This window comes from Bos taurus, chromosome 12 (genome assembly GCF_002263795.3).
Source record: "Bos taurus isolate L1 Dominette 01449 registration number 42190680 breed Hereford chromosome 12, ARS-UCD2.0, whole genome shotgun sequence".
NCBI lineage: Eukaryota > Metazoa > Chordata > Mammalia > Artiodactyla > Bovidae > Bos > Bos taurus.
In genome coordinates this window covers 49,078,004-49,091,538 of record NC_037339.1, presented here as the reverse complement: position 1 = coordinate 49,091,538, position 13,535 = coordinate 49,078,004, and the positions used below count along the sequence as shown (strand labels likewise).

Genomic DNA, 13,535 nt, shown 5'->3' with positions numbered 1-13,535 from the left:
ATGTGCACCATGGCAAAGACCATCACAATATTGTAAAGTAAGTATCCTCCAATTAAATAAATACAACATTATTGTTTAAAGAAAGGAGTTAAAGCAAAGAGGGAGGGGGGTGTCTATCCCAGAAAAGGCCCCATAGGGTCCTGCTCATTACACTTCCTTATAAATACCTTCATTTAATCCTCACAATTCCTTTGTGGGTTAGTTACTATTTACTCTAGTTTTCAGATAGAGTCAGACATATATGAATTTGAAGCTTGTTTCTGCTCCTTATTAACTATAGGAGCTCAGGCAAGCTATTAATATTATGAATCAATGTCCTTACCTATAAAACAGGAATAAAGACTGAATAAGATAATATCTATGAAGCATCTTTAGAGGGTCAGACATAGAGTAAGAACATAATAATGGTGATTATTATTATTGTATTTCCTGAACAGAACTCTTGTAGCCACAAAAAATTATAAATTACCTATTAAAATATTTCAATATTCTTGAAAGTCACAGTCATGTTCTATTAGAATATTTCCTCAGGTAATATAATTTTCTTAGTAATACTTTGATCTATACTTTGAATTTGTGGATAACATTTATTTAAAAAAAGAGTCCCCAAACATAAACTTATTTCTTCAGAATAAACCATAAAATCTTCTAGGACTCTTCTCATGAAGCTACCAGGTGATTAAATCAACAAGAAGAATTTCTGTCTGAAGCCTGTGTTAGTTTGTGCTCTGAACTCAATAAATGCAAAACAGCTGCCATGCTGTAGGACTATGAATTTTAATCCTTAATATTTTCACGTTATAGGAACCTCAACAATTGGTGCACAGAAATCTTTTCTTATTTGATTCATTCTAGAGACATCAGATTATTGTTTATGTGTCTTCTACATTAGATTTACCCAAACAGCCCAACTTCTTCAGGTTGGTAAATTGTTTAAAGGTGATTTATCTGAAAACAAGTCATAAATATTTTTCAGCAGCAGCCTCCTAATGTGCTGAGTCTTTGTCACAAGTGTCTTCCATTTCTTATAGCACACTTCATTCTAAATGGCCAACTCTGGCCTTGAGAAAGTGTACTGTGGCCACTGTTTCTGCTGATATAGCCCAGCTTTTCAGCCAGCACTGGGTCAAACTTGGAAAGTGCTTTGATCTTTTCACTGAGAGGCACATGGTCTCTGTGTCAAATATCACCAGTGGCACTATTTCACAAGTTGTACCCAAGTTGGCATGAGGACTGGGCAGGAGTTAAAACTCAGAGTCAGGGATAGGTGTACACAAGTAAACACTCGAGCCAAACACACCAGGGCCAAAAGAAAGTTGTAATACAGGGAGCAAAATAAGGTACAGGGCCAGAGTCCAGTCTGGGGTCAGAGGGCAGAAAACAGGCTGCATAGCATCTAAAACTGCCATCCCTTTGCTAAAGTTGTTCATACTGGACCACCTGCAAGGAAAGCGACTAGCACTTAGGGGCCAGAGCTGTCTCACAAATGCCACTTACAGCAGAGATGAGTCAGGATGCAAAGAATTTGAACTACCATTTCACATCCTTGCTATGTTATCAGGTAAATACACCTAAAACTCTTTGACTTAAGGCCAGCTCCATGCTGTGCCGTGCCAAGTCGCTTTAGTCATGTCCAACTCTTTACCACCCTATGGACTGTAGGCTGCCAGGCTCTGTCCATGGGATTCTTCAGGCAAGAATACTGGAGTGGGTTGCCATTTCCTACAGGGGATCTTCCTAACGCAGGGATTGAATCCAAGTCTCAAATTGCAGGCAGATTCTTTACTATCTAAGCCACCAGCCAATGATAAAGTCACTCATTTGTATAAAAAGTGAAATATGCATTTCATTTTTGATATAACCATTCCAACCCTTTTTGGGAATTTTTGAATTCTGATAGGTTTTCTTTTAAAAATTACTGGTTTTGACTCATTTAAGGTTGCTTATCCAGTTTGTCTAACCATTCTTTCACAAATTTCATATTTTCAAAACATACTCATGGTAACTGTATAGATGATTCATTAAATGCATCCTTTGTGAGTATATTGCATTCTTTAGTGAATACTTTCACAAATGGTATAAATTAAGTAAATTAATACATAACTTGCATTTGCTCCCTTCTAATGAAGGATTGCTGTTTTGGTGATAATAAAGAGAAGATCTGTTATGACTATATTATGTAGATGTCAGGAACAATGAAGTGCAATGGAGGATTAAATTAAACAAGAGATAAAGTATAAAATCACAGTACCTGGCATATGTTAGCTACTTTGTTAATACTAGTTCCTTTTATAGAAGTGAGAAATTAATTCTTGTTACCAAGTTGACTTGCTTGATATTTCATATATCTGACTCACCAGATTTTTGCTTACTTTTCATTTCACATGGAATCTTACCAGTCTCATTTTATATGATATGAAGAAATGTGAAAGTAGATAAAGAAATACTTTTAGAATCTCTGTGGTTCCAGTTTGCTGTATTTATTTCCCTAACTCCAATTAGAGACAGCCTCTGGGAAAAGGAGTTATTTCCACTTTCCCTATAGTGGCTCCAGTGTTCCTAATACTAAACCTCTAGCCTTCTGTCTTCTCCCTTCTGGCCTCAGTGAGCAAAGGAGGGAGGTATACCAGATGTTGCAAGCCTTGCCTCTCCCCACAGGACATGCTGTGGGCAAAGAAGCCAACTTAGTTATGCTCAAATGCATTCTTTGCTTGAGCACCTTGATATAGTAGCTGGTGAGATGAAAAGGCAGAGAATAAAAAGGAAAGAGTTAACAAGATACGATCAGAGTGTGTGAATGTGGAAAAAGAGACTGGAATGTATTAGAATGAAAGCATTCAAGGTGAGCAGAGAGAAGGATCGATACATAGTTCTAGTTTGGTGAAAGAAAAAAATATGGCTTTGTTTGCCTTATGTTTGCTTCCACATAATGGCAAAGGCACGATATATAACCTGCAAATATCTATGCAGAGAAAGAAGGGAGAGAATCAAAGTGTATGTTGGGCACCTGGATGATATAAATCAATTAGATAACCTGGCTTCAGTGGGAGAAGAGCCAACTGTTGAAGCACCCATCTGAAAAAGGTTAAGTGTGTGGAGGAATCCTAATGAACTATTGTATCAAATGTGCAGTGCTGTGTATTTAACATTAGAACAAAGTAGATGGTGAGTCAGAGTCTAAAGAACAGAACAAAGTGAAAAGGTAATGGGTAGACAAAAAAGAATGGAGGTAGGAGTCAGTGCAGAAAAGAATTAAAGATAAAATAAATAAATATCAAGAGGGAGAAATATGTAAAAAGTGGCATAAGGAGGACTTAAGTATTATATTGTTTTCTAACAGGGATGAGATTTTAGTTGTTAAGAAGAAAACATGTGTGCACTAGTTCAAAATCCTACTGAATCAATACATCCTGAACTACCAATCACGAATTAAATACATTCTCTAGAATTTGCCCCTTTAAGTCTCTTAGATATCCCAAGTTTGTCTTTTGGGGGCTCACCCAGTTTGTTGTCATTATGCTTTTCCTACCTGCTAAGTGAAACATCCTTTTGCAGTGGGCAAAGATCTGATTTCAAGCAAGATAGGATGCTGACTTAGCTCCAAGGAATGAGTCATGACTGGTCCAAGTCATTTATAATAATCTCATTCCCTTCTATTAATGGATTTGGTCCCAAATTAGCATGTGAATCAGTTCTGGTTAATGATACATCAAGGGAAACCTGGTATTTTCCTTCTAGCCTCAAAAGTAGTGTACAGGGACTTATCCATTCCTGCTTGTGATACTGAAGTAAAGACATAATGTCTGGAGATGTGGCAGCTGTCTTGCAACCATGAAGCAACAAGCACAGAAGGATGGTGAAGTTGAAGGGTGAAAAGGGTCAAGGGCTCTGGTTGAGCCCATTTAATAGCTAAGGCTGTTTCTGCGGCTGCCAGTTACCAGATGTGCTACAAGGGTAAGCTACTGTTTAGCTGGATTTTCCGTTATTTAAACTGAAAGCATTTAGTCATTCAATCATATCTGGACTTGGACAATCAACTTATAACCTTCATCATGTCTTTTAGGCTTTTAAAGAATGCATTTGTTTGGTACTTCAGGAAACTATTTAAATGAGTCATCTCAAACTAACATATTTAAAAGTAATTTAGCACATTCTTTTGTTGTCACAGATCCAGAGAACTTAAGCATGACAAGTTCTTCTACCTATTTTCATGTGTTATCACCTTCTACTTGGAATATTAAAAGAAATTACAAGAAAATTAAAATATAAATAAATTACAGTAAAAGTATAAATATTCAATATATGAATGTAGATAATAAAAATAGCATTCCCATATTGCCTCCTGATTAATCTATTTAACTTAAATTTATTTAAGAATACACAAAGTCTTTATTTATTTATTTAGCCATGCTACGTGGCATGTAGAATCTTGGTTCTCTGATCAGGAATCAAACCCAGACCCCCTGCAGTGTAAGCTCAGAGTGTTAACCATTGGACCGCCAGTGAAGTCCCAAGAATACATAAAGTCTTAAAAGAGCAAGAAGCCCATATATATACTTTTATTTTACCTTGGAAATAAACTAGAGGGGTTAAAAGATGTGATTGCTTAACTAAGACAGCAGCAAGTAGAACAAGAGTACAATCCTTCTTTCAGGCAGAAGACTTCCTCCTCCATCATCTTGGTTTCCAAAGGAGACACAGAAGCACTGTCATAAATTATTGAAATCTGTTCATTAGAAGGCAATGACCAGATGTGGCTGCTCCTGAAATACACCTTTTTGTTATCTTCAGTTCCTCCATTATTATCTCTATCCATTTTCTTACGCATCATGCTGGTGTTTCTTCTTTTATTCTTTCTCATTTTCCTCTATTTTATTTGTCTCCTCTATACTGATGACCTCAGCTCTCCCTTCCCATCTTCTCCTGATTACCCTCTCTCATTTTATTTAATACTTCTTTTCAATCTTCCACCCATTCTTCCACTAAATCCAATACCCTGTCCCCATCCACTCATCCATCCACTTTCTCTTCTAAACATAAACATCTAGGACTTTAGCAGCTCACTTATTTTCCTTGGTTCTTTTTACTTATTTTTGCCTGTCTAGTCTTTGGTATAGTCTGTTTTCATTTTCAAGTCCATCTTTTACACATGCTTTTTAAAATACATACTCTCACTTCAGAATTATTATTTTATTCAGTATAATTTGCCATTTTCCTCTGTTAACAGAGCAGTAATAGTCGTAAGGACCTTGGCCTGGCACTCAAAGCAATGCCACTGCTGACCTGTAATTCCACGGTTGACCTGCAGACCTCTGCCAGGGGTGGAAAATAAAGACTGAAAATGCTGACAAGGGAGGTGAGGAGAAGCAAGCAGAATCCGGAGAAGCAAGAGAGCACTGAGGAAGCAAAATGAAAGAGAAGAACAAATAAACAGCCTTATATCCTACGATCATAGAGCCATTATTATTTCTTACACACACACGCACATACAGGCAAGCTTTCGGATTGTTAGAATGGACTGCTGGAGGAAGACTCAGGAACCCCCAAAACTAGCATCTGGCTTTATTTATGAACCAGACCTGAAGAGGTCAGTGCTAGGACTGGGTTAAGGTTAAAGATAAAGGAGACATTGGTCAAGGTCTCTTCAGTGTTGATCAACCTGTGTTGCCAAACTAGAGGGTTCTTTGGTGTTTGAGGAGGAGGAGGACATTGGACAGAGAGCAGGAGAAAGACAATGTTATTTCATGGGATTCACAGCTGACTTGAACACATAACATAGTATACTTTGCAAGAGAAGTCCAGTGGTCCTAACTGTGTTGTGATGACAGGTTTTAGTGGTTTAAGATTCTGTAGCAGAAAACTCTCTCTTGTGCAAATGGAAGTCTTGTCTCTGGCTGCCACTTTCCCCATGTTCACTTCGCCATGGAATCTGTGTACTTCATTAAAAAGAATTCTCCATGATAGGAAAAATATTTTCTTAAAGACAAGTTGCCAATATGATAGAAATAAAAACGTATTCATTTAAAGTAGAATAATTTAGGGACTTCCCTGGTGGTCCAGTGATTAAGAATCCACCTACCAATGCAGGGGACGTGGGTTCAATCCCTGGTCCAGGAAGATTCCACATGCTCCAGGACAACTGAGCCTGTGTAGCACAACTACTGAACCTATGGATCCTAGAGCCCTTTGATCTGCAAGAAGAAAAGCCACCGCAGTGAGAAGCCTGTGCACCACAACTAGAGAAATCCTGCATGCAGCAACCAAAACCCAGGGCAGCAAAAACGAAAACAAACGAAGTAGAATAACTTAAAATCTGTCTCTAACTTGATCAGGGAATGAAAAAAGTATTTTGAATATTTCTTATGACTCCTTCTGACCCTTGAGTCTTTATCCGTGAGTCCTTTTGGGTGTGTTGTTTGCTTATATCTAAGAAGTGCATGAGGAAGGCAGAGGTGAGGAGAATTAAAATTAATCTCTATTCAGTTGCTAAGCAAACAACTATGCCACGCACATTTCCATGGGCCACACTTCCCAGGATCTAAAATTGAGCAAGATGGGTTGTGTGTTACTTTCCTAGGAAGGCTATAACAAATTGCCAGAAATTTGGTGACTTAAAACTATAGAAGTTTATTTTCTCACAGTCTGGAGGCCAGAGGAGCTTCCCCAGTGGCTCAGTTATAAAGAATCCACCTGTAATGCAAGAGACACAGGCTTGATCCCTGGGTCAGATAGATCCCCTGGAGGAAGGCATGGTGACCCACTCCAGTACTCTTGACTGGAGAATCCCATGGATGGAGGAGACTGGTGGCCTATGGTCTTATAGAGTCACAAAGCATTGGACATGACTGAAGCAACTTAGCATGCACGCATGGAGACCAGAAGTCTGAGATTAAGACATTGCATGGTGGTCCCTTCTGGAGTTTCTGAGGGAGAGTCTGTTCCATACCTCTTTACCAGCTTCCAGTGACTCTGGCAACACTTGGCATCCCTTGATTTGTAGCTTGTAGCTCCATTACTCCAATCTCTTTCTTTTTTTAGTGGAGTATAATTGCTTTACAATGTTATGTTAGTTTGTGCTGTTCAACGAAGTGAACTAGCCATAAGTATACATATATCCTTTCCCTCTTGGACCTGCTTCCCCCTACCCCCAACTCCCCCACCACTCATCTAGGTCATCACAGAGCAGCAAGCTGAGACTATTTCCAAGATAGGAACAGAGACACAGATGTAGAGAATAGCAGAGCTAGGGAAGGGGAGGGTGGGATGAATAGGGAGATTATTTGTGATTGATGATAAATACACTCCCGTGTGTAAAATAGCTAGTGGGAACTCACTATAAAGCACAGGAAGTTCAGTTCACTATTCCAATCTCTTTCTCTGCTGCTAAGTAGCTTCAGTCGTGTCCGACTCTGTGTGACCCCGTAGACGGCAGCCCACCAGGCTCCCCCGTCCCTTGGCTTCTCCAGGCAAGAACACTGGAGTGGGTTGCCATTTCCTTCTCCAATGCATGAAAGTGAAAAGTGAAAGTGAAGTCCCTCAGTCATGTCTGACTCTTCACGACCCCATGGACTGCAGCCTACCAGGCTCCTCTGTCCATGGGAGTTTCCAAGCAAGAGTACTGGAGTGGGGTGCCATTGCCTTCTCCACTCTTTATCTTCATATGAATTTTTCTCCCTGTGTCTCTGTATGTGTCTAAGTCTCCCTCTCCTTTCTCCTATAAAGTCATCAATTACTGGATTTAGGGTCCATCCTAAATCCATGTTTTGGCTGCCTCTTGATGTGCACAAAAGAAGAGAGTGAAAAAGTTGGCTTAAAACTCAACATTCAAAAAATTAAGATCATAGCATCCAGTCCCATCACTTCATGGCACATAGACTGGGAAAAATGGAAACAGTGACATGTTTTATTTTCTTGGGCTCCAAAATCACTGCGGATGGTGACTGTAGCCATGAAATTAAGACATTTGCTCCTTGGAAGAAAAGTTATGACAAACCTCGACAGCATATTAAAAAGCAGAGACATGACTTTGCCAACAAAGGTTTGTATACTCCAAGCTATGGTTTTTCCAGTAGTCATGTACAGATGTGAGAGTTGGCCCATAAAAAAGGCCGAGTGCAGAAGAATTGATGCTTTTGAACTGTGGTGCTGGAGAAGACTCTTGACAGTCTCTTGGACACCAAGGAGATCAAGCCAGTCAATCCTAAAGGAAATCAATACTGAATATTCATTGGAAGGACTGATGCTGAAGCTGAAGCTCCAATACTTTGGTCACCTAGTGCAGAGAGCTGACTTATTGGAAGAGACCCTAATGCTGGGAAAGATTGAGGGCAGGAGGAGAAGGGGGCAGCCAAAGATGAGATGGTTGGATGGCATCATCAACTCAATGGACATGAGTTTGTGTAAACTCTGGGAGATAGTGAAGGACAGGGAAGCCTGGCATGCTGCAGTCCATGGGGTTGCAAAGGGGTGGACGTGACTTAGCAACTGAAAATCAACAACTAAATTCAGAATGATTTCATCTTAGAACCTTAACTAATTCCATCTTCAAATACTCTATTTTCAAAAAAGACTACATTCTGAGATTTTGAGGGTGCACGAATTGGGGTGGACACTATACAGCCTGCTACAGGCTCTAACAGCAATTTTTAAAGTGTGGCTCAGCACAGACTAACACATTTGCAATTGCTCCAATTCAACCACCTTCCCCAAATCCTGCTAGTCCGGTTTAATGACGCCTCACCAGAACGGCTCCAAAACACCCCGGAATGTCCCAGATTGACACCCTTGCTCCATGACACAGACATCTTCCACACGACGACATGACTTCCTCTTTATCCCACCTGCTGTGCTTCCACCGCAGCTGCTCCCCTGCTCTGTTCTAATGGATGCCCTGGTGAAAAGGGTAAGAAGGACCTATTCTTCCTCATGCTTATCAGAACTTTAAAAGTTTCCACAAGCAGTGAACTTGGTGTATTAGCACTTTTGGTTAATTAGAGCAGACCAAAACCTGACTGAACTTCAAAGTTTCTCGGTCAGAAGTTCTCTTGAGTCAACTACTCAAAATGATTCCTCCCGCTGTCCTTTTCCATCCCCCACTCTCCATCAACCCTGACCTTCCTGCGCTTTTTCCCTTTCCAGTTTGTATGCTTCTAAGACTAAGGAGGGAACTTGGTAACCTGATTTCTCAAGGTGGGGCTGCAGGGAAGGAACACAAGGCCTATGTGTTTTTTATCTCCCTCATTTTTTATCTCCCTCAGGCTCATTTGACATTGACATAAAGACGTTTCATTTTTGTTCTATGCTGTCTGCCTTTTGGAAAGGTCTGAGTATGTACACAGATTTAGGCTGAGACCTTCCATAGAAAACAGAAAACAGAATCACTGTCAACAGATTCCCTAGTTCTCTTCTATTTGCAACAAAATATTTACAAGAATATATCCCACATGGGCAATTCCCTGGTGGTCCAGTGTTTAGGGCTCAGCACTTTCACTGATGGGCCTGGGTTTGATCCCTGGTTGAGGACCTAAAATTCTGCAAGCAACCCAGCCAAAACTTTAATTAATTAAGACTTAATAAAAGAATACATCCCACTTCTTTGTATTTACGGAGCATTTAGTTACAATATGGAGTAAATAACATGGGTATGAGAGACAGTTGGAGACTTACCTACTTTATTTTTTTTCAGTTAATTAATTTATTTTAATTGGAGGATAATTACTTTACAATATTGTGATGACTTTTGCCATACATCAAGGTGAATCAACCATGGGTATACATGTGTCCCCCCATCCTGAACCCCGCTCCGCCACTTCCCTCCCTACCTTATCCTTCTGGGTTGTCCCAGAGCACTGGCTTTGGGTGCCCTGCTTCATGCATTGAACTTGCACTGGTGATCTATTTCACACATGGTAATACACATGTTTCAGTGCTATTCTGTCACATCATCCCACCCTTGCCTTCTCCCACAGAGTCCAAAAGTCTTTTCTTTACATCTATGTCTTTATTGCTGCCCTGCATGTGAAGTGAAGTGAAGTGAAGTCGCTCAGTCGTGTCTGACTCTTTGTGACCCCATGGACTGGAGCCTACCAGGCTCCTCTGTCCATGGGATTCTCCAGGCAAGAATACTGGAGTGGGCTGCCATTTCCTTCTCCAGGGGATCTTCCCAACTCAGGGATCGAACCCAGGTCTCCCACATTGCAGGCAGATGCTTTAACCTCTGAGTCACCAGAGAAGCCATGTAGGATTATCATTACCATCTTTCTAAATTCCATACATATGCATTAGTATGCAGTATTTGTGTTTTTCTTTCTGACTTACTTCACTCAATATAATAGGCTCCAGTTTCATCCACCTCATTAGATCTGACTCAAATGTTTTCCTTTTCATAACAGAGTAATATTCCATTGTGTATATGTACCACAACTTCCTTATCCATTTGTCTGCTGATGAATGGACATCTAGGTTGCCTCAAGTCCTAGCTATTGTAAACAGTGCTGCAGTGAACACTGGGGTACATGTGTCTCTTTCAATTCTGATTTTCATGGTGTGTATGCCCAGCAGTGGGATTGCTGGGTCATATGGCAGTTCTATTCTCAGGTTTTTAAGGAATCTCCACACTGTTCTCCATAGTGTCTGTACCAGTTTGCATTTCCACCGACAGTGTAAGGGGTTCCCTTTCCCCCACATCCTCTCCAGCATTTAATGTTTGTAGACTTTTTGATAGTGGCCATTCTAACTGGCATGAGATGAATCTTCATTATGGTTTTGATTTACATTCCTCTAATAATGAGTCATGTTGAGCATCTTTTCATGTGTTTACTAGCCATCTGTATGTCTTCTTTGGAGAAATGTCTGTTTAGTTCTTTTGCCCACTTTTTGATTGGGTTGTTCATTTTTCTGGTATTGAACTGCTTGTATATTTTGAAGATTAGTTCTTTGTCAGTTGTTTCATTTGCTATTATTTTCTCCCATTCTGAAGGCTGCCTTTTCACCTTGTTTATAGTTACCTTCCTTACGCAAAAGCTTTTAAGTTTAATTAGATCCCATTTGTTTACTTTTGTTTTTATTTCCATTATTCTGGGAGGTGGGTCATAGAGGATCTTGTTGTGATCTATGTTGGAGAGTATTCTGCCTATGTTTTCCTCTAAGGCTTTATGGTTTCTGGGGAGACCTACCTACTTTAGACTGAGTTTCCCTGAGTGTTGACGTCCCAATGAGTACAGAATTTCGCCTTCAGTGTTCCGATGAAAAATACGCATACAAAGAGTACAGACGCATGCATCATCATGCCATGGCCCTATGCTAAAGAAGATACTATGTTCCTACATTTTTAAGTTCTGCAATTGGACTTTTCTACCATTATAAGTTTATTTATTAATTTTATGGAAGTATAGTTGCTTTACAACATTGTATTAATTTCTGCTGTACAGCAAGCTGATTCACTTATACACACACACATATGTATTTTTTCATAATGTTTTCCATGATAGTTTATTATAGGATATGATATTATCACTTACATGTGGAATAGAAAATGTGAAAGAAATGAACTTTCCATGAGACAGACTCACACACGTAAACAACAGACGTGTGGTTACCAAGGATGTGGTGGTAGGGGAGAGGTGGATTGGGAGTTTGGGTTTAGCAGATGCAAACTATTATGTATAGAACGGATAAACAAGTAGCAAGGTCCTACTATATATAATGGGGAGCTATATTTAATACCCTGCAATTGGGCTTCTAATTCTCTCTGCTGAGCTAATTAATTCACATTAACCACATTGCAAAGCATTGATAAACCAAAATGCCAATTTATTAATTTACACCGAAAACTATTACAGCCAGGTGGATTGTAATGCTCACTTCAACTAGTTGGAGTAATACCTTCTCAATAGAAAGGTGTCCTTCAGAAATAAAATCAAAATTAGAGGATATATTGGATTATTGAATGAAAATAAAAGAAGTGATTAACCTTAAGACATACAGCAACTACTCTACCTTGAGGTTACAGGTGCCATGCATCAAAATTTCTCAGTTGCTCCAGAGTACACTCAAGTAATAATGGAATATGTGCCTTCACCAGCTCTCAAGTTTCAGTATTCTTTATTATTGTGCAAAGGTTTCTGTGACTAACATTGCACTTGGTGTCAGAATTTTTGGCATTATTACATCCATATCTCCCTCCATGATTTTCAGAATGTTGCTAGATTTGGGTTTCCTTGATGGGAATTCAGGAAGGTATTGTTATCTTACCTGTGACATTCTCATATGATTCATCTTAATGTGATAGTACGTTTTTGAAAAAATATCCTTTCCAAAAGGCTACACTGATTCTTTCATGTCAGCGCTTGCTATTTTGGTCAGACTGAAGGGTGCACCCTGTTTTGGATCTGCTGTCCCCCGTGTGTACTGCACAAGGTTTCAGGAACACAGGTAGACAAAGCTTCCTCCAGGGCACTTAATTCCTAGAAAGAACGTGAACTAATGGAATGTGAAAAGAACTAAGATTCAGGATCTCTGGGTTCTGGTCTCAGCTTTGCCTTGAAGTATCGGAGGGGTAGGAAACACATCTGTTTCCACCTATTTAGGCAAAGAAGTGGGGTATCCTGTATTCCAATCCCTTTTACTAACACATAGTAGGTATCCACTATGTGCTAATCAACCAACCACCTCCAACAGCTCTTTTAACTCTAAAAATTTTACAAAATCTCAGTGAATTACAATCCAGATTAGTGGATGACTTTTTATCAATTTGTTTTATCTCTTGTAGCAGAGCTTCATTTATTCATCTGGTGAGCATTCATTGCAAACTACCTATGTGTCAGGCAAAATTCCACAAAGCTCGTTAAGAGTAACACTTTCAAGCTTTTTCTTCTCGTGTTCTACATCCTTCTTCCCCCACTGAATGCTTGATTTCCACATGGGATCTTTTTATTCAAGTAATCTAATCATCTCTTGACAATCAACTTGGTCCCTCCATTGTTTCCCTTTCCCATGATTGCCCAAGATTTACTTTTCTTTGGGACTCAATTTGTTTTGAACCCTTTTTTTTTTTTCCCTCAAGAAGCTTGATGATAGCTTTGTAATCCAAGTTCAGAAGTTCAGAAAAAGCAGATTCTCACCAAGAAGCGGGAGTCTGAGTACTGGATTCCAGGGGCCTTCCACCTACCTAATCCTGGAACTTGAATTGCTCACATCTGCAACACTGGAAGGTCACTGCCGGCTTCTTCATCCTACTGGAAGATTGCTCCAAGAACTCAGAGCACCTTCCAGATCGCCTCTATCTTACACTCCCCCTAGTTCCCCCTCCCCGCTCCACAAATCCCCACCGGATGGCTGGGAAGGAATCCAGCCCAACATCCTGCAGCCACACACATGTCTTCACTCAGCCTCCAGCCCCCGCAGACTCTGCAGGTCCTGCCCTCCCGAGGACCTCCCAGACCACCCACAGGGCCCTCCCCTGCTCTCTCATCTCAGCCATGCCAGAACCTGCACTATCTGGGTTCCACTTATTTCCACCAGTCATTATGAAAATT

General features: G+C 40.1%; 1 long non-coding RNA gene across 1 annotated transcript; it reads left to right on the top strand.

The window, feature by feature from the left end:
- The first annotated feature begins 3,755 nt into the window (after nt 1-3,755).
- LOC132346778 (uncharacterized) lies at nt 3,756-5,446 on the top strand. Its single transcript, XR_009496727.1, has 2 exons — nt 3,756-3,954; nt 5,228-5,446. It is a non-coding gene; the product is annotated as an uncharacterized lncRNA (long non-coding RNA).
- The last annotated feature ends 8,089 nt before the right edge of the window (nt 5,447-13,535 follow it).